At 42.9% G+C, this 21159-nt stretch overlaps 1 protein-coding gene across 7 annotated transcripts in view; it reads right to left on the reverse strand.

Moving 5' to 3' along the window:
- The window catches only part of Klf7 (Kruppel-like factor 7 (ubiquitous)), a 92898-nt gene that overhangs the window by 27345 nt on the left and 44394 nt on the right, over nt 1-21159 (reverse strand). The window lies entirely within an intron of this gene.

The following is a 21159-nucleotide window of genomic DNA, read 5'->3' on the forward strand; positions in this document are numbered from 1 at the left end:
GCTAAAGCATGAGCACTACAAGCTCGGGGAAGACTGGGCTATAAAGCAAGACCCTGCTTCAAAAGGTCTCAAAAAGTAAAGTAATAAACAAACAAACAGGCAAGCAAGTAACCAAATAATCTCAGCTCCATTGGGTTGCTGGATGATGCATGATTAAGCCCTGGTTGTTAAGACAGGAGTGGAAAGTGGACTTGCTGGGAGCCATCTTGAATAATGGGGACAAGCAATTCCTTAAAATCTGACCCTTCGGGACAGAGAACATAAGATGACAATGAGTCCTGGTGGTAAACAGCTTCTTAGAACAGAGCTAAGAGCCCAGGTTGAGAGAGAGAGAGAGAGAGAGAGAGAGAGAGAGAGAGGCGGGGGGGGGGGAAATCTTACACATAATCTTGAGCTAGCTTGAATCTTGGACACAAAAGCTGTGAAGGACCCAGTGAATGTATACGATAACAGAGAAGCAGATGAAAAGGTTCCATATCCAATGACCAGGACCTACAGCATAAAAAACTATTCCATTACTCAGTCACTTTTCTCCCCTTTCAGTCACATTGTCAGTCTCCAGAAAAGGTACCTCGTATGCAAGTACAGCATAGTAGAAACACATCTACATGCATATGCAGGCAAGCTCCTCTCCAGCATGAGGCCCGGGTTCTAGTCCAGCTCCTGAGATTACTGTGCATTCTTAGGAGAGTTATGAGGTCTGTGAATTCATTCCCCTCAACTAAATGGAGCTAATTTCTTGTCTGGCATCAGTCTCACAGGCCTGTTATGAAGTACAGAGAAATGGTGAAGATGCCTAGAGACCAGTGTGAAGGGTCTCTAGATGACAAGTCCTGAGACTAGTGTTTCATTCAATAGAGATGCTCTTCCATATCCCCGCTCTTAAACACATGATGTGGTGCTGGTTACAGAAGCAAAGGGTTTGGGCCCTACAACATAACCTCAATATTGCATTTATAAATACAGCCCAAAGTCTAAACACCACTTAACTATGGTGTGTAACTCATCGATGTCACATAATTCATTCAGTGAAATGTGCCTCCCTTTTCTAGATGTCTATAATATTGCCTGATACATCTAGGCATCTATCCTAGGGGGAGAGAGAGCGAAGGAGAAAAATGAGAATGAATGTGGGGGAGAAGAACAAAATGTTCACCTAGACAAGTTTAACAGTTAAATGCATCTCTGCAGAGACATCTTGAACAAGTGTCCTGATTCTACCTCTTCTTAACGGCTGCTCGTGTTTTACAAATCATGGTGGGATGGGCCGTACATTAATATTCATTCATCAAGCACCTTTTAAGTACTGTATCCCTTAGGACCTTGAGTTGCTTTATGGATATTTTGTTCTTTAACCCTCTCAATAGCCCCCAGTGAGACAGTGGCCCCTTTGTTCTTCTAGAACAGAAATGAAGCTATTTACCAATTCACCTAGTGTATGAGAGAAAGAATGAAGATTGCAGACCAGGCAATCTAACCTTAACTTACGAAACATATATAATCACTACATCACTGCCCCTTTCAACAATTACAATAGACAAAGAAAATGCATCTTTACTTTCCCTTTGGAGATAGGTTCTGATAAAACAGAGGTTTCAATGGGAAAGAACGCCATAGCTACTTAGATGTACTCATAGAGTAGTGCTTTTAAAACATGAAGAAGCGAAGGAACGTAACCTGCAAAGACTAAAAGCTCTCCTCTCCAATAGGTTCGAGGTCTCAAGTTTGGTGTACAGAATAGTACTACTGGCTACTGGAGAGGAGCGTGGATAGGCAAAACTGCAGGTCACCCTTATCAGCATTTTGTCATTTCACTTTCTCTGCTTTCTCCAATATCTCTGTTACCTGAAACAGTTCTAGGGAAACCAAAACCAGAATGCCTCAAGGCCAACTCCAAAGCAAGCAGTCAATTCTTCACCAGTGTCTGCGAAGGCTGTAAACCTCAGCCAGAGAATGTTTCCCACAGGTTCTCCACAGGGATCGAGGTTCTCTCATTCCTCAGACATAGCCTCTCCTATACCTGGCCCAAGCAAAGAGAGGAACTGAACCTTGGAGGAGTGTTCTGTAGCACTGTCCTCCCAGGTGGAAACATTTGATCCTGTAGAGATGCTCCTTAAGATAGAAGGCAAACAACCCAAAATAGCTCCAGGAAGTCCCTGAAACTGAGCAGATTCACTAAGCCCCTCCCTCCCAAGAATAAACCGTAAAGACTGATGAGAATTACCTCAGAGAAGACAAGCTGCAAAAAGGACTGAGAACAGACCGACTGCCTAGAACAAAGAGAAACCAGCTGAGCTGCCTGGAAGAAAATGTTTAGATCAACTGATGCAACTGGAGAGGACACTCTCTAACCTGTGGAGCTGACTGCCTACAGGCTATGCAGCGTGCACCAGGTTCCCAGCCCTTGTGAGCTGTCACCTATGCTGAGGTACTATGCATGGGATGCACCTGTCTTTGATCCTTTCTGTTCCTGTAAGTAACCCCAAGAAAACTTATTGGTTCACCAGTAGTAGTGAATTACTACTCTGCAGTGGGTAGACATGTGTGCTGCATCTCCTCAGAAAGTCTTGTCACACACCACAGAGATACCCAATGTGACTGGAGAATAGGGAAAAGGCAGATTGTGCAGGCTTCCCGCGTCTTCAGCACTGCAGATGCTGAAGGATTCCATTGTGAGCAATCTGTATGGAGATGCATCCTAAGTGTACAGTACACACAGGACTGCAGTCTGTGAAATGGGGGAGGAAGGTAGTAATGGAAGGAATATAAACTAGCTCAGTAATTATTTATATTGATTACATTTGAAATTATATTTTGGGTATACCAAGTAAATAAAACAGTACTAGAATTAATTAATTGGAACAACCGATTTCATTTTAATTGAAAGTGGTAGAAAAATATTTTAATTACTTAAGTGGCCCCCATCATCTTTGTGTTGAAACCTTTTATGGACAGGTTTAACATCTTGGACTTCACTCTATGAGTGTGGGACTGTGAGCTTTTCAACAGAGGCCAGACATGATCAGGATTAAACTTGGAAGACATCACTCACTCTACAGTGGGGAATGGGCCGAAGCAGATGATGGTTTGGGGTGAAGAAAGCAGGGGACCCTGGAAGGCTCTATAAGCACCTCAGGGAGAGAAGACAGTGGTTCCAGCATGGATGTGACCATTCACAGCAGCAGAGCTGGAGAAAGTGGGAAGATACAGAACATACTTAGACAGCAGTGACTTTAGACATGGCCACTGGCTGAAAGGGAGCATATCAGGGCTGTCTCCCAGGGCTCTGCCGAGTGCAGCGTGCACATGCCACCACTCAGCGTTAAGATTGCTAATATTTATGGTTTATCGAGTATTCTGAGGTTGCAGCAGCCAGTGTGCATGAAGCTCTTCTTCAAGAGGAATGCATCATAGATGCCCTGGGGATGGTGGAATTAGAGCACGCTGCTCCAAAGTGCTTTCTTTCTGAAGAGCTCAGACCAACTACCTACGGCTTCTGCTAAGCCAAGAAACACTTTGGAATGCTGCCGGAAATGATGATAGTAATTGATGCTGAGTCCAGGAAAGAGGCTGAAAGTGCAGCAAATGGGACCCACTGGGCTGGAAGGGGCGGGGTCTTTGCTACTGGTACCCGTTTCTTAGTTTCCTTCCTAGGGAATTTTAGCACAATAGTGTGGCAGGCAGAAAAAGCTTCATAATCACGCCCAGGCTTCAAGGTCAGCTCAACTCAATGACCACTTAGTGCAGACACCTAAGCTCCTGCACTGAAAAAAATCCTGCCTTACCTGTAAGCATTCAGTAAAATAGCCCAGATAAAGAACCATTGGACTCCCTAATTTTTTCCATTGAGTTCCAAAAACTCAATGTTTTCCCTCTACTACAGCCAATACTGATTCCTCAGAGGGCACAGGGTGTAAATGAAGCTAGTTCTCAGGTCTCAGTTTGAGGAAAGCACAGGAAATCGCTCAAGAAAAGTGAGGTGGGCATTTGAGTGTTAACTGTACAGAGAGCGGAACACCAGCCTGCGGCTGCCGTGACATCGGAGGCCTGCTCCTTCCAGGGCAAGCATTATCATGAATAATTAAAGCCAAGCTCTGCTTATCAAAATAAATGAACAAAGGCTTCTCTGACAGAGCAGTCCCTGCCCCCACCTTTTAAAGGCTGTTCAGGAGACCATTTTCCTAGCTCCATCTCCTCCTTCCACCCTGAGCGTCTTCAGAGCCCTCCTTGTCAATTTGGCTAAATTAGCAAGCCTCCCCTCCATATGGACTTGCAGCCGTAAATCACAAATATGACTGTGTGTAAAATTATATAGCATGGGCCCAGTATAATAATAAACACATTTATATTTTATAACTGCTGTTTTCTCCACAGCCAGGCTGCCTCATTGCCTGGGCCCCAGAGGTTCCCAAGTACTCCCCACTGGCTCCCACAGTCTCTACATGCACAGTCTCCCCCCTCTCCCGGCTTGTCACACACAAACTATCTGCCAAATGCCAGCCAGATCCTCTTTGTGACATGGCACCAAGACAGGGAGCTCCATGGGCTCCCGGCCCTCCATGCAACCACACACAAAAATGATCAGGTGACTTTTCAAACCATGTCAGTGTGGGCCCTTGACCCACAGACCTCAAAATTTCAGTGGTTTGAGTCTAAATCACATCTGAAAAGGACGCACATTTGGACAATGTAGTTGTGTATACAAAGATCTGATGCCTCAATAGGGCAAGAGCTGCTCAGCTAATTTTAAGTATTGCTTTATTCATCTCACAAAAGATAAAAAAAAAAAGTTTAACAGTGGGCCCGTGGTAATTGATCCAATAAGCTTTGTGCGCATGGCCCTTCGAGGCTACTCCGTGACAGATGTGGGAAGGGTGCACGCAGGGCTCTCCTTGGCTGAAAAGGATTTTTTCCAGCCCTTGGCTTTGATCATTAACCATCCTGGTTTTGGTTGAAGGAGGGACAGCAAGGGAAATCACAGGAAAAAACCTGTGGCATCGGGGCAGGGACACGAGGACACATGGATGGACTAGTACGCACTCTAAATGCTTAGCGGCAAATTCCAAACAAGTATTATCGAATGGAGATGGGGATAGGCTGTGCCAATTACAATGGCTTCTTAAGTTTATTTCCTTGGCAAGCGGGATAAAATGAAAGGAAGAAATAGATTTGGAAACACAATGATTCGTGGAAATAAAGGACCATACAAAGGAGAATCCACAGGCATAGTCCTTGGAAGGGTGAGCCCTCAGCAGTAATGCATGCCATTCACTTGGCCCCCGTTGGCGTTAGTATCTTTTTTTTTTTTTTTCCTTCAGATCTCTGGAAGACAATGCAGTGCCCACAGTTCTGCTATTCCTATACATCCTTTAGACAGGATGGTGGGGGACAGCCGTTCTTCTTCACTGTGTGCTGTCTCTGAATGCAGAGGAGAGATCAGAGCACACAATAGGCAAGTCTAGCCCTGGTTAGTGCTCTTGCCCATTAGTGGACACATAGTTCCTGCATTTCCCAAGCCATCCTCTTCTGAAGACATTTAGCTCATCTACAATGATCTACAGAAAACTGGGCCTGGGGGCAGGGTGGGGGGTTCACACCCAACAGAATTATTCCTAACTTCATACTTTTCATATAAGCAAAAATATAAGCAAAGAAACCATTCTTTCAAGCACAGCCAGGAAGACTCTGGAAATCTGAATGAAAACCTTATATGAGACCCATACACAGCATCCTTTAATTTCCCTGCAGTACCTTCATTTGAGTTTCCAGCTTTGTGAGCAAAGATGGTAGCTACTAAGGGACCAGGGGAAAACTTCTGCTCACACTTCTTGCCATCAATTCTCTGCTAGAAGATGTCATTTCAAGAGTCTGCACCTTGCATCTGTTTGCATCTTTCAAACTAGATTGTGGTTGAGAATATCCACACAATATCCACCTATGACTGAGGACTACCCATGGCAACCCATGGAGAGAATACATAAGACACTCCATTTTCTCAGCTACTGTGAACTTGTCATCCCATTGGACAAGACTGATTTCTTCCTATGATCGTTGGCACACGTGTGTTACACAGAATAGAAACCAGTGAATCATTTATTTTCTCTAAAAAAAACCAAACACACTTGGTCTGTGTTGTCAGGGTTCCCCAAAGAAACAGCAGGTCCTCGGGGAAATGGTGTGGGAAGCTCTGCTACAGTCACCAGTGACCATGCTTAGCGATCTTCTATAGTCTTTCTCATCTGTAAAATGGGTATGAGAATAACTAACAGACAGGTGAGTGTTAAATGAGAGGATGCATGAGAGAGAGCTTTGTAAGTTGTACAAACTGATGTAAGAGGCAGTACTGCTTACTAAAGTGATTAAGTGATGTAGAAAGGCTATTCCCAGACTTCGTACCCAATTGCCTTCTCACCCTCAAAGCTAGCCCAAGACACAATGCCTCAGCCTCTCCCTTCTTTGGCACATCTGCTCTGGTAAACTGGTAAAATAACCATTGCATCTATAGGTCATCAAGATAAATATTACTGATTCCCAACAGAGTTTAAAACTAAGGTCCAATAACAACTGTGATCCAAAACATGACACTTACTGTGACCCCACGAGGCCAAATCACTAATGGCAATCTCTCCAAGTGGCAACGGATAAGCTAATCTGCGTGAAAGCCACAGATGTCACGTACTCTCTACAGCCACATTCACATGTATAGGAGCAATACTGTCGGCAGTATTATATCCAAACAGCAAGAAGAGTGGCATACAATTATAATAGCATATTGTCCATTGTATCTGGGGATAGCATGTCTGACAGTCTTATTTTCTATGAATGTGAATAAAGGGAAAGGAGCCAATGCATAATTCACATCTCCTCGCAAAATGCACATATAAAGTACACGTGCAGGAGACTGCGCCCCTTAAGTCCTTTTATCTGAAATAGCACTGTTCTCCCTACAAATTCCAAATACTTCTAGGATATTCCTTGCGGTGCTATTGCAGATCTGAACATTGAATGACGGAAAATGTACCGAAGCAGCAAATCAAATGCAATGCCAAGTCTCCTCAATAAAGGTGACATCTTTAGGCTGGAAATACATCTCTTATTTCTGTACTATAAGAGTTAATCTTTTTGATAGCAGGGAAATCGGTTTCATAAATCTCTGTGGGCATGCCACGTGAGCAGACAGGTATGGAAAGACAATACCACATGGCAGTGTGGAGTCTTGTGCCCTGGTCAGCTAGGCCCACTTCCAGCAAAGTCCTGCCCTCCTATATACCAGCCTGGAAGCTCATGTAATTCAAACCTTTTTGCCTCTAAAAAAATCTGAAATTATTACAGGTCAGGAGCCTTCAGCAAAAGCAGTATGGATGGTGCTCATGAATGTTAATCTAGAAAGCTAAGCATCTAGCAAGTAAGGTGATTTTCCTTCACCTCCTCAGGGGAAGAAACAGCATATGTTCTAAGTCTCAACAGAAATAATAAAGTGTGCAGTGCATCTATCTGGTCCATATTGTTAAAGACCATTAAACAGAAGGGAAAGCCTGGGTGATGATCTTAAGTGGATAGGAAATATTCTTCAAGTTGTCTAGAGCAACTTGGAGAGCAGATGACAAGGCTGTATCAGGCAACTAGCTCTCCACCTCAGTTGTGAAGCTGTTCTGTGCATCGTGGGATATTCAGCAGACTCTTAACCTCCATCCACCAGATGCTAGTATTACCACCCTCTACCTCTACCAAGATAGCAGATGAAATGCATTCCTCAGACCTTGGCAGATGTCTCCTCAGGGCACTCCCCCCCCCCCCCCCCCGCCATGATCTCACATTTGTGAAAGCGTCTGGAACTGAGTGAAGGTTTGCTTTCACATGTAGTGGCCTGTTCAGCCATGGAGAGGCGGCCTCAGTTTCCCCTCGGACTGCTGACTCTCATGTTCTTGTTGAAGCTTCATTAGCCTCAGTGCTTAAGAGTCAGGAAACAGGTATCTGAGCAGGTCACTACCCTAGCGAGAAGGTGGCCATGTAAGACAGGAAACACACAATGTCTACCTAAAAGGCAGAGTGGGTTAGAATTCAGCTCTGCTCCCAAGCACAGGGCTGCATCTGCCCCATGCTGGGGGCACCAGTTCCAATGCCCTCAGAGGAATGCTAAGAGCTATCACTGATCCATGCCAGGAAGTACTGATCTGACTCCTCTTTCCAGATGGCCCAGCTGTCTAGCCTGATGTAATAGGTGTTAGCTTTGTGAAGCACAAGCATTGCAAGCCTGTTTTTAAGACTAAAGAGTTGACGCAGCTATATGGTCTACCTCCTTTCTTCAAACCCCAAGCATACTTGATTCAATACCTGCATTTTTACAATTGCTTTAGAAATGGAAATGCCCCAAGAAAAGAAATCTATTTCCTCAGAGAGTACAAAGGGAACTCAGAAGTGTGTACTGATGGTCACCTGTCACTGGGACTAACCACAATCACCCAAGACTTCAAAGACCCCCCCACCTTGAGCTTCCTTGATCAGAAATACAGTGAGGCCATATTATCATATCCGAGTAATGGACAAAGACAAATAGGGCCAGGCACAAAACTGCTCAGAACTCCTTTGGGACTTTTCGATTCACACACTGCTAAGTCAGCTAGGAACAATCTACAACACACATTTAAGAAGTTGTTATTCTGGTAATTTGTTACCAACAATGGCTAAACCTTCCAATTACCAACACTCTTTCCATCAGAATATAAAACTTGTCTAGGAACAAACGAGTGTTTTGACTTTTGGTGGTTCCATATGAGCAAATGGTACATTTTTTCAATATATAGTATTTAGGAGTAATTAACAACTGGAACTCTTAATACAGACAACAGAAATAACCGTGTACCTGCTCTGTGGTATCCTCCAAAGGTGAGATTTGTTTCTTGCTCGCTGAATGCAACTAATGGATAGCTGGTTTTCTGCTGGCCTATGGGACACACCACAGTCTCGACATCCACCTAGCAGAATGTGAGTCTACCTACCGATTATGAAGCCCTGTTAAGCAGAAGTGATTTCACAGAGCCTGGTCTTAACAGTGGAAAGGGTCTGCATCTCCATCAGGCTCTTCCTGTCACACGGAATTCCAAAAGGGCACAGGGACATCGCAAGGATGGAAAACCAGCAGTGGCCATAAGTGTCCAGTAAAAATGAGTCGCCTTTGATCACTATTTCTGTGTACAGTCACCGACATGCTCAGAGTTTTCTCAATAAAACTGCTCCATCCCAGGGGAATGAGCTGTCTCTTCAAGGGGCCCCAATTTACACAGACTTTCTCAACCATTTAAAGTGGATATCCTTGGAGCATGACTTCACATCTCAAGACTCCTCCTCACACTTCCAGTGAGAATTTCAGTAATGATGAAATGGAAACTTCTACTTGAACAGGTGATATCAACAGCAATTATACATTTTACTTAAAAACAAACAAAAAACACCCTTTTTAAGAATCCCAGAATTACCTTCAGATTTATTTTGCTTCGTATCTGGTTACCTGCCGTAAGTGATCAAGTTGTGTAAAACATGCATTATAATTTTTTTGTGGCTGCAACACCATACTGACCTTAAGCCTAAGATATGTGCTGTGCACACCAGATGAACAAAACCTATACTGCCAAGTCAGCAGGGTCCAGAGGCCTTCCTTTATTACTTGGTAGGGAACAAAACCACCGGGAAAAATCCTATTATGTTTTGGTTCACTTTATTTTGTACTTTGTGCACCGTGAATCAACAAGCCTTACAAAAGAATCCTGTCCGTTTAAGAGAGAAAGTGGTACTACCCTGGAGACGCTCGAGCTGCTGCTTTGTTAGTGACTTGGTAATTTTAACGTTTGTGCAGATTCTCCTGGTGCCTCTATCAAATACCAGTGTGTAATGTTTTGCCAGTTTTTTTTTTCCATAAGAAGGCCCAATCTATCATTTATGTGATTGGTCTTTAAATGCCTTATTTCTTTTAAACTACACTCATAAGGCACACAGAGAAAGGAAAGACTTCAAGAGCCTAATGCGTTTTTTTCAGAGCTAAAGGGTTTAGTGGAGAAAGCAGGATAAGGAGACGCAGGTGCCAGACATTGTGTAGAATTCGCACTTATGCTCCATTAATTGCCAGCATATCTTCCTCTCTCCTTTCCTCCCCTCCCCCACTAAATCCCTCTGGAAAACAGCAGAGCAGCAGGCCCAGACTGGTACCCAGCAGCAACACCAGGAGCAGAAGTAGCCAATTACCCTCCAGAATACAAAGGGGGAGGGGGAGAAGAAATGATGCAGTTACCTAGCAACCAGAAGGAGCAGAAACAGCTGTGTAGCAGGCCCAGGCTGGTACCCAGGCAGAAACAGGATAGCCAATTAGCACACTGTATTTAATGCTGATGTGGTTTCCTAGTAACAAGCTGTACAAGTCTGTGTGTTGAATTCTCTCCCCCACCCCACGTTTTCCTCAATCATGCACAGTATTACTATTTGCCCTAATTACTGTTTCTCCTCTGCTTCAAGCAACCATTATTTTGTCCCCAGAGAAATTGGAAGAACTCAGGAAAAAAAAAAAAAAAACTTCTGTAATGACAGTATTTAGTTTCAAAATCAGTTTAGCTATAAGCCTTGAAACGCTAAACAACAACAACAAAGAATGAAGAAAAAGAAAAGCCAGCAATTCTCCCTCTGCCTAAATGTCTAAGGAACCCATGAACCCTTTTCTACATGCAAGTGTCTGCATACGAGCGGGATAAAGGTGTTTATGATATGTGCTAGCATTTGCCTTTCTCTGCATCTTCAAATAGGTCAGATCCTCTCTGTACTTGAATTTATTCATATTGATTTTCTGATGCTCCCCTGAACACTAGGAACATAAAATGTCTTATTACCTGTATCATAGAAAGGAGATGTAGCTTTTGTTGCTCTTTCTAAAATACCAATACTAGTTTCAACAGGCTCATGAGCAATTGCGAATTCAATATGAGCAATCATTATTTCCTTCCTACAAGTCGAGTGGAGTGAGGGATGCTGTGTATCCCACTGTCGGGGAGCTCCTGCTTCCGTGTTATCCGTTCATAACCAAGCAATGAATCCCACTGAGGTGACATCGAGCTCCGTGAACAGACAAATACAGAAAAACTTTTAATATGACTTCTCTACAGTTATACTAAAATATATTTTGTGTTATACTCGATGTTGATATTCGGTGGAACATATACCAGAGGGAGCCTTTCCCTTATATCCTATCCGCCATCAAACATTGGACAGTTCTCCTTTTCTCAAGATGCCTGTCAGAATTCTAGGATCTTTCCCCTTTGACATGATGTAGATTTAAGAACAATGCATAGTCTTTCTTTCAGACTCCCTTGATATGGAAACGAGGGCTCCAAAGGATGGTGTTAGAAAGAAAAGCACACCTAACTAGACAATTTCCCATATGGAGGGGAGATCCACCTTCTTGGATGAAATCCTTTATGATCTTTAGTGCATCTGGTGAAATAGGTGGACTGTTTTGTCGCAGTACGCGTGGGAATTTTGAAACGTAAGTTCCTGAGGACAGAATGCACCTCTTCCCTGATTTCCATATATTTAGTGTTCATCATGGACACGTTGTGAAGGCAGAAACAACAAAAGAAACCAGAGTATCTGTTATGATGCTAAGGGACTTGTTCATAACATAAAAGAGGTTCAAATTATAAACACATTTTAATTTGTGAACACAAACAAAAGAGATCTTACCTGAGTGCAGATACAATCTTAGAGGAGAGAAAGGGGAAGACGAAGGTCAAAAGAGATGAGGGCCTTCCAAAGAGGTTTGGCCTAGGACAAGACTGTATCTAGGCTCTGTAAGGAACTTTCAATGTGTTATTTCTTAATCTCCATCTCCGTTTGCCTCATGAATCATAAGCTCCAAAGGCAATAGCATTGAGTGCTTGGGAGCAACAGCATTGTACGGAGGGAGGCTAACCCCAGCTTTGCCTCAGTGAATAACGAACACGTTAAAAGCTGCTGCTGTTTGATTATTTTAATGGTCATGTCTCCACTAACATTTAGTATGATAATTGTCATGCCAATATATTATCTGTACACAAAACTAGAGGGAAGCTACTCTTAGGAAAAGACAGAGAACCCAGAGAGAAGAATGGTGAAGAATGGAGTCAATTCGAATATATCCATCCATCATGTCTCCCAAGTGACTTAGCAACTCTTCATATTCTATAATCTCCTATAACTGAGAATTTTAAAAATTAAAAGAAGAAATTGCCTTGTTGTTCTCAGTTATATGTAAGCCACCAGTCAACCTTATTTACTGCTTCTGGATCCTAATTTACAGAAGGCTAGAAAGAGAACTGGAGGAGGGGACTAAGGGCTTTGTCTCAGGTATTTCGGTAGGAGTGCAGAAGAAAGGAATTGAGACTTGAGGAAACCAGACTTCCCGGGGCCTTCAGTATGCACCCATTAGGAACTGTCTGGATGAGTAGGGTCAGGCTTTATATGTGTCTAGTCAGCATGGAGGCCCAGATTCCCAAGCAATTCCACGGGCTCCTCAGAACGCCTTTCTATGAAACGTTGGTTTCCCAGTGATGTCCTGTCAAGACTTCAACTGTAACTTCCATTAGACTCAAATTGACTAAATAGAATGAAACAAACCAGACCCAGACAAACACTGCATGTTTTTTCTCATGTGTGGAATCTAGACTTAAGTCTGAACACATATATGACATGAAAGCAGAGGAAGAGGTAAGCAGGGGAGGAGTCTAAAGAAGGAATGGTTGGACAACACAGGGTAATCAGAAGAATGAAGAGGTCACTCGTGTACAATCTAGTTTACTTAAATACACAGACATGCACACATTTAAGAGACATGAACACAGAAGGCAACATATAGGTATACGAATTAGACAAGTGAGGGGACAGGAAGGGGGTGAGGAAAGGGAAGGGGTCAACTACTATGACACTCACACACACACATACTGTAATATGTCTTCCTTCTAAAACAACAACAATAAAAACCAAACAATCAACTTTTCATCCGCCTCAGTCAGCTCAATGCTTGTTCTGCAACCTTGAGGTTCTGAGTTCCACTCCAGTACCCACAGAAAAAGCTGGCTGTGATGGGGTACACTTGACCTGCCAGCACTGGGGTAGAAGAGACAGGAAGATGAGGCCTGCAGCCTAGCCAGCCTGGTCTAATCAGCCCGCCTCAGCTCACAGTGAGAGATCCTGTCTTAAAAACAGGGTTGAAAGCTTCCCGAGGTTGTCCTTTGGCCTCCACACATGTGTGTACAGAACATGTGCACACACATTCCCCCAAAGACACGCTGTTTTACAAGAACCCTTTCGTCTGTCATCTTTTCATTTTCAGGAAAAGGACAAGGTCCAAGTTATTTGTTGTTATTCTCTAATTGTTTTTAAGGCTCAACTCTTTTTCCTAATTCAAACAGAATCACTTCATTATTGCTCAACTTCAGGAGATCAGGAGACTTATAAAATCTATTGCCTACTGCCAGCAAGGTCCCTTAAGAGCCCCTTACTCCCTTAACTTCTGCTCCTTACAGAGCACCACTTCACTTGCTGACATCTTCAGAGGAGGGCTATGATCATTATGCTCTTCCTATGCTTCCTATAACAAAACACCCGGCCGCCATCCAGGCTCTATACTCTCCCATGAGAAAAGGGTCCCAATTCAACATTGTTAGGAAATTGCATTTTAGGCTTCTGTTCTAGAAGAGACACGTTCTCAGAGATGAGAGTAAGGAAGAACTTCTAGTAGAGCAATAAAATACTGATTAATTTCATGTTTCTCTCTTTTTGGTTCCTTTATTTTAACATACTTATTTACTGTGTGAACACCAATTATCCATTAAAAGGACATCTGCAATAGGCATCCCACAAAATCTGTATTTATTACATTATACTATAAGTATAATGATAAAATTAATGTGCTTATTGTGTATATGCTGAGTTTAAACCATTCTACCCAACATGTGTTTACATAAATTTATCTTCATAAATGTTTAGAGACTTCATATTACTAGGTTATCATGTGGTGAAGTCTGGATTTCTCAGAATCATAAAATTCTCCCATTAACTGTCTCCTATCACCTCATTTCATACATCTTCGTTTCTAGTTCCGAGTCTACTAAATGCAGACTATTAAACTCTCCCCCCTTGTAAACTCAGCCTTTCATCCCTATTCTGCTTCCCATCCCATAATAGAGGCCTAAATGACTTTCTGCCTCAACACATGGATAAATGTCATTAGCAGCCATGTGTCTTAGCAACTTAAAGGCCCCTTTAATGTCTTTAAATTGTCCCTATTTCAGTGGCTATTGTATGAATTCAAAGGAATCCTATCTACAGCAGGAGGCAGTTGAAAGTGGGCCAATAGGCCCCCTGCAGATTGATGCTGAGGTATTTAATTTTATCCTGCTGATATGCCTGACCTTGAATTAGATCTTCTATTTATATAAATTAGTGTATTATAACATTCCTGTCATTTAAAAGCATGAAAAGCATCACTAAACATCCCACGCAAAAAGGGAAAAGTGACTTTTTAATCCCGAATCTTCCATGCTGCCTCTTCCTATTGATAAAGCCCTTGCCCATTCAATGCCAATTCCTCCTAAAGATTCCTCAGAATGGCCTTCCCTGTTCTCTGATGGTGACTAGGTGGCTCGGTACCTCACACCTGTGGGCAAAGTGACAGTTAGACTTGATTCTCAACTTCATGTGATTTAGCATTGTCTCAAGGTTGAAAACCTTAGTGTGCTGGTGGAGGGCATTTCCTAGATGTTTAACAGGTGGGAAGACCTAAACATGGCCAGCACCACTCCATGAGCCGGGAGTGCCAGACTGAAAAGAAAGGAGAAAGTATGAGTCCCAAAATGCATTTCTCTGCACTGCCTAACTGCAGTCACAATATGATCAGCCATCTTGCCTGCCTGCTGCCATCTTGCCTCTTGTGGTGAGAGGCTATCCCTGAAACTAGCAACCATGGTAAACTCTTTCCTCCTTAAACTGTCAGGTGTTTAGTCATAGCAACAAGGCCAGCAGGTACTGTCAGCACTTCATACCCACTTGAGGGACAGCTGAGGAACAAACAGAGGAAGCAAGGCAACTGTTGCCTTGAATGAAAACCCACAGGCCAGGAGAGCAGCGTCCCACTGTGATTCTGCCCATGGGAGAATCGCATAGCCTACACTGTCAGTTTACCTTTCTAGACCTCAGTTTCCCCCCCCACCCCCCCGTGTGATGCTTTTTGCCCTTTTTACTCCACAGGGACAGTGATTAATTCCTATTGTTTTAACAAACTGCAATAGCCTCAAACACGCCTCCTCTTAATCCTAAAGACGAAGATGGCAATGATCATAATGACAGTAGCTAGCTTTGCTATTTCCTCGTTCCGAGTCCCAGGTGCCTAAAGAGAAGTATATGTAAGGTGGCCCTAACTCCTTAACAATTTTTAAAGGTATTTTCCTTGTCCACCTGTATTCAAACTATGTTAAGGATAGATTATGAAGAAAATCTTACTTCCCCTTGTCATTAGAGCACGAAAGTTAAAAACTGAGACCTGAGCACTGTTTCTTGATTCGATTCCTTGCGCAATCATCTGTGAGCTGTGTGATGCTGAGAAAATGATCTGACCTCTCTGAAGATTTCATTTCTTCCTATGTAAATCAAGACAATACTCATTTAACATGGGAACTGAAAGGATCAGGATCGCATTTATAAAAGGTGCGTGTGAACAAGGCCTGGCGCACAATGGTACTTTTAAGGTGTCTGTTGAACAAGTAAACAAACAAATTATGTTCAAGTTTTAAAGAACTTTCACTATGTGTAATTTATGTATATTATATGTATATTAAAATTACTTCTGTTTATCTCCCAAACATCCACACTTGTCCCTTTGTTTGAAATATCTATCACCTCTTGACTTCAATTAAAACTGCCCCAAAGCAGACTGAAGTGTTAAAGCCAACTTCACTCTTGTGCTCCCTTAGCTGCAAAGCATCCTGTTACACCCCTCAATGCAAAACCTATCTCCTTCTGTATATCAAATACCTCCCCTCCATTCCAGCACTCCCATCCCACAGAAAGAATTCTCCAAGGAGCACCCAAGAGAGCGGGGCCCCTTCATATCTGCCAATGAGTGACCCAGAAACCAAGATTTATTTGCTGATCTCTGTGTTGACTTTGTCTACACAAGTCCACTCTGAACACTCTGAACTCGGACATGCCTTTCTGTGAATCTCCAAACAAGAAATGCCGTCTCATGCACACAGAACTCGTCCGCCAAAGTTGTTTCTTCTGAGAAGTGACCAGGGAGAAATGGGAAAAACCACTTTGTCTCTGTGCATAAGACTACTCACATCTTACAGATTGTGTGATGATGAAAATGAACATTCTGGGGTGATTTTCTTAAACACTGGGAGTAAAGGTCCCTGGTATTCAAATGTAAGGGTAATTCAGCTAGTTGTAGACGGGATAGGGAAAACTATGACCACAAAGAGTCAATAACTGAGAAAGACTATCACATATATCAGAAAAGGGAGTGTCAAAGGCGTACAATGTCATGACTGCTGAAAAGCTGAATTAACTAGGCGCCATCATGCACACATACCTCCCTCTTCCAAGATCCTTCTAAATGTCCCTGTCACCCCATTCCCTGTCTCAACTTCTTGCCCCTCAACCCTGGATCCCATCTCTAACTTCTCCTCCTTTAGAAAACAGCATTTAGGCCCAATTTACCAACTTGAACATCATCTGTTACAAAAAACAACCCCCCCCAAAATAAAACAAAAAACCCCACACATCTCATTGCTTGATATGCTTTGGGCCAAAAACTTTGCAGAATTCAGCATTTTCAAAAACAGCCAAAGAAGAAGAAGAAAAAAAGAAGAGTGAGTGTTTTTCCAGCCCACTAAATCTCATCTATATAAAGACTAAATGAATAACATTTTAAAAAAATTCCTGAATGTGAGCAAATCCACATCACCAACAATGTATTGTCTTTATGTGGAGAAGACAGAGGCTCACAGGTTTTATTTTATTTCATTTCATTTGGCAATTATGTCTCCTCTGCAACATATTACCATATAATTATATAACTATATGTATATATGTATGTATATATGTGTATATATACATATATACACACATTCACACACATATTTATATAAATATGAACTCTAGAGAACAAGAGGCCAGTATCTCTCCTTTCTCTGGGATATTTTCCTTAAGGTCTTTTTCTATCCCCAAACACCATAAAAATAAGATATATTTCCACTGACTTGGAGTGAATCTTATCCTTGAATAGTTCGCCTGGATCCATTCACAGGCCATTTTTAAACTTCATTTCGATGTTTGGCTGGCGCTCTCCCCTCTACACTCCTTCTATCAGCAAGCAGACTCTCCCACCCCAGATCCCACTGCCGTCTACCCATGCCCTTAAGCTTTCTGCAGCCCATTCCCTTTATATGTAGGCACTTAATCTGATTTTACCCTTCATGCTTTTTTCATTACTTAGTTCATCCACAGCACATAAATTAGCGCCTTTGTTTTCAGTTCCCCATGTGCCCCATTCACACCAATTCCAAATAAATACTTGATTCCCATCCATTTAATCCAAATTAATTCATATTCCCTCTCCCATCCTCCATCTCTACTCCTGCCCCACTTCTCATGCATTTCTCTTTCTTACAGCACTGGCTCCTCTTCTTTTACCATGCTTGTCTTCCAGGACAGTGGAGATGTAGAAGACTCTTGTAGGATGGATAGTGACTGCTTCTCTTGCTATCTCAGGAGAGCCTTGTTCTACATCTCTGCCAATTTCCATAGGCTAGAGCCTGCAAGGTCAGTTTAACTCTGCACCCTGGCATCCACAAGCATCATCCTTCCCCAGAGACACATCAGCCACTGGAGTAAGATAAGAAAACTCACTTGACTACGAACGTACTTCTTCTAAATGCTTGGGTGCAGTAACGTCAGAGACATTGTATTTTCTGGTCTTGCAGTAACCATGATGAAGCATAAGACTCAGTTCAAACACAAATTACTTTTGTCTCATGAACACCTTACATACATAGCCTGAAAGCAATATTTTATAATATTTTTTGATTTGCCTGCATTTTGACTGTTCTTTGTGTAAACAGTCAGGTGTGGAACTGTCTACTTGTGGTGTCAAATGGGGATCTCAAATAAGCTTGCAGAGGGCCAGCTGAGATGGCTGCTAGGTCAGTGTTTACCATGGAAACATGAGGATCTGCGTTCTGATCTTCAGCAAGTACATAAAAGAATGGATGAGGTGATTCTGAATGGTAGTCGGCCATCCTCAGATGGTGCCTTGTCCTCATGAGAGACCTTCCTCCAGCAGCAGGCTGGAGAGGATGCAGAGACACACAGCTAATAATTATGAGGAGAGAATCTAAATCAGAGGTCTCCATGGGCTCCATTCTCTCAAAGCTCGGGGAACTCAGAGAAATGGGGGGAGGAAAAATTACAAAGGTCAGAGGGGATGGAAGACCCCAAAGTCTTACTTTCCATGATTCAGTAGGAACATGGCCCACTGAATCAACTAAAGAGGGCTCATATGGACTTACAGAGACTGCATGGGTCTGCATCAGGCCCTCTGCATATAAATTATGGCTGTTAGCTTGGTGCTTCTATGGGACTCCTAACAGTGGGAGTCGGGGTATCTCTGATTCTTTTGCCTGCTCTTGGAATTCTTTTCCTCCTATTGGTTTGCCTTGTACAGTCTCCATATGGAGGGTTTTTCCTTGTCTTATTGTACCTTGTCTTGTTGTGTTTAGTTGTTGTCTCCAAGAGGCCTGCTCCTTTCTGAAAGGAAATGGTGGGGGGGGGGCAGATTTAGGGGAGGAAGAGGTGGAAGGAGAGTTGGAAGGAATGGAAATTTAGGATGTACTGTATGAGAAAAGAGTCTATGTTCAATAAGTAAGTAGATAAATAAATAAGGAAGGAAGTAGGTAAATAAGTAAATAATGAATAGGTAAATGAATGGATGGATAGATGAATAAATAAATACATAAATGCCAACTATGGCAGAGTATGTCTATAATCCTAAAGCTGGAGAAGTGGAGCCAGGAGGATCCTAAACACTCACTGTGCCAGAGAGCCTAGCCAATCAGTGAGCTTCATGTTCAGTATAAGAGCATTTCTCACAAACTAAGATGGGAAAGAGATTGAGGGAGGCACTGAATATTGACTTCTGGCATCCATGTGTGTGTGCACACATACCCAGAACCCTCATAAACACACTAAAAAGGAGTGTTAAGAGTTTGGAACATTTTGGGTTTGTGGTCAAGGATATTCAACCTTTCTCTAGCTCTAGCCAACCGACTCATCTCTAGATCTCAAGTTTGCATAAAGTTGTCTCACCCAGTTATTGCTAACCAGTGTCAACATCGAGAGTAACAACCCAAACCACCACAGCAGTAATAATAACAAAACAACTCCACTACTGCTGTTAATGAGCTCTTATGACCTGCCAAGAGAACTGCTTATTCAACCTTGGAAACTATCTGTTATGTGGACACAATTATCTTTCTTTACAGAAGAGAAGACTGAAGCTCAGAGGAACTAATTTATGCAAGTCATAAGTCTAGTAGGGACAGAACACAAACCCAAGTGGACTTGGTTATAGCGCCTAGCTCTTAACTGCTACTCAATACTGCCTTTCTTATAATACACACCAACGAGGCCAGTTGGTAAATCCTGTTGAGAGGGATCTTGGCACTTGTATTCATCACAAAGCAAGTAGTTGCTGGAGCTGTGCATATCAAGCTCCACCTTGGTACATACTCTCAGTAGACAGTTTCAAAGAACAAAGGCCCAAATAACACACCAGTCACCACAGTTACCATCTGGACATCTCTGTTGGGGTAAAAGGTGGAAAGAAGAAAATGCTCTGGAATTTTACCCACCACTCCCCAAATCTCTGTTCCTCAGAGCTGCTGAGCTCCTATATAAGAAGGAATCTGTTTAGTGTCAAAAGTTCAGAAAGGGATCTATCTACTGCCATGTCTTTCACAACCCAGCACATCTCAACATTCTTGCTTAACTTTGCCTTCTCTGGTTTCCTTAGAGCACAGGAGGAGTGAGTTGTGTATCATCGTCTGGGGGTACTGTAGCATCTTTGACTCAACAAAGAAAGAAAGAAAAATTAAAAGTTTAGAACAGTATCAAAGGAAAGGGCAGATAACACAAGGAAGCATTGACTTTGGTGTGTCAAACTGAAGAACTTGAGCTCAGATTCAGATAGGAATCTGAAGATGGGCCATGAGGTGCAAAAGCTGTGCTAGGGAGACCATTGCCCAAACCTAGCAAGAGCCACATAGCGCTTTCAGCTCAGTCGTAGGGGTGAATGCCTAAGTCAGGACATAGGAAGCAATGTAAGCTCTCTTCATTGCACAGAAGTACCCCTGATGCTTAAACCTGTGGCGTCTGCTCACACAGGATTCATTTTCCCTCAGGAAAACTGTTCACCGTCGCGCAAAGACATCACAGGGTCCACCCAAACATCAGAGCTGAAAGAGGCCTTCAGGGCCATACTGTTTGACAAATGTGGAAAACAGGGCTCAAGCAATAGACACATAGGCACAGAATTAGTCAGTGTCAGAGCTAGAAACAGAACCCAGGATGTCTGACTTATTAGTCAAGGCAACTTCCTTGGTGACACAGAGTACAACACCCACCACCACCATGTCAATATGGCCCCATGCCCCATCCCAAACCCAGGTTGGATGGCTTGGTTGTGGTTTTAGGCAGGGTCTCACTATGTAGCCCTAACTGACTGGTACTCACTTAAGTAGATAAGACTGGCCTAAAACTCATAGAGATATAGCCACTTGTTTCTGCCTTCCAAGTCCTGGGACTTAAAGGCCTGCACTATCATATCTGACCCCAGGCCATCACCCACTTACCCAGAGAACACTCATTCTCTCTAATACCACTGGGGAGTCTCCCTACACAGTATACAAGAACCATACAAGTGATACACTGTTACTGACTCACTTAACAACCACCAATCCCAGTAATTGCTCCTAGTGGCACATTAGCCGACCAAGAAGAAACATCACCCCAAGCTCCAACCCCAGAGCTGAAAACAAAGACAGTCTCAAGGAAAATGACAATTTCCTTCTTTGCTGTGTGAAC

The sequence above is a fragment of the Mus musculus genome, chromosome 1 (genome assembly GCF_000001635.26).
Source record: "Mus musculus strain C57BL/6J chromosome 1, GRCm38.p6 C57BL/6J".
In the NCBI taxonomy this organism is placed as follows: domain Eukaryota; kingdom Metazoa; phylum Chordata; class Mammalia; order Rodentia; family Muridae; genus Mus; species Mus musculus.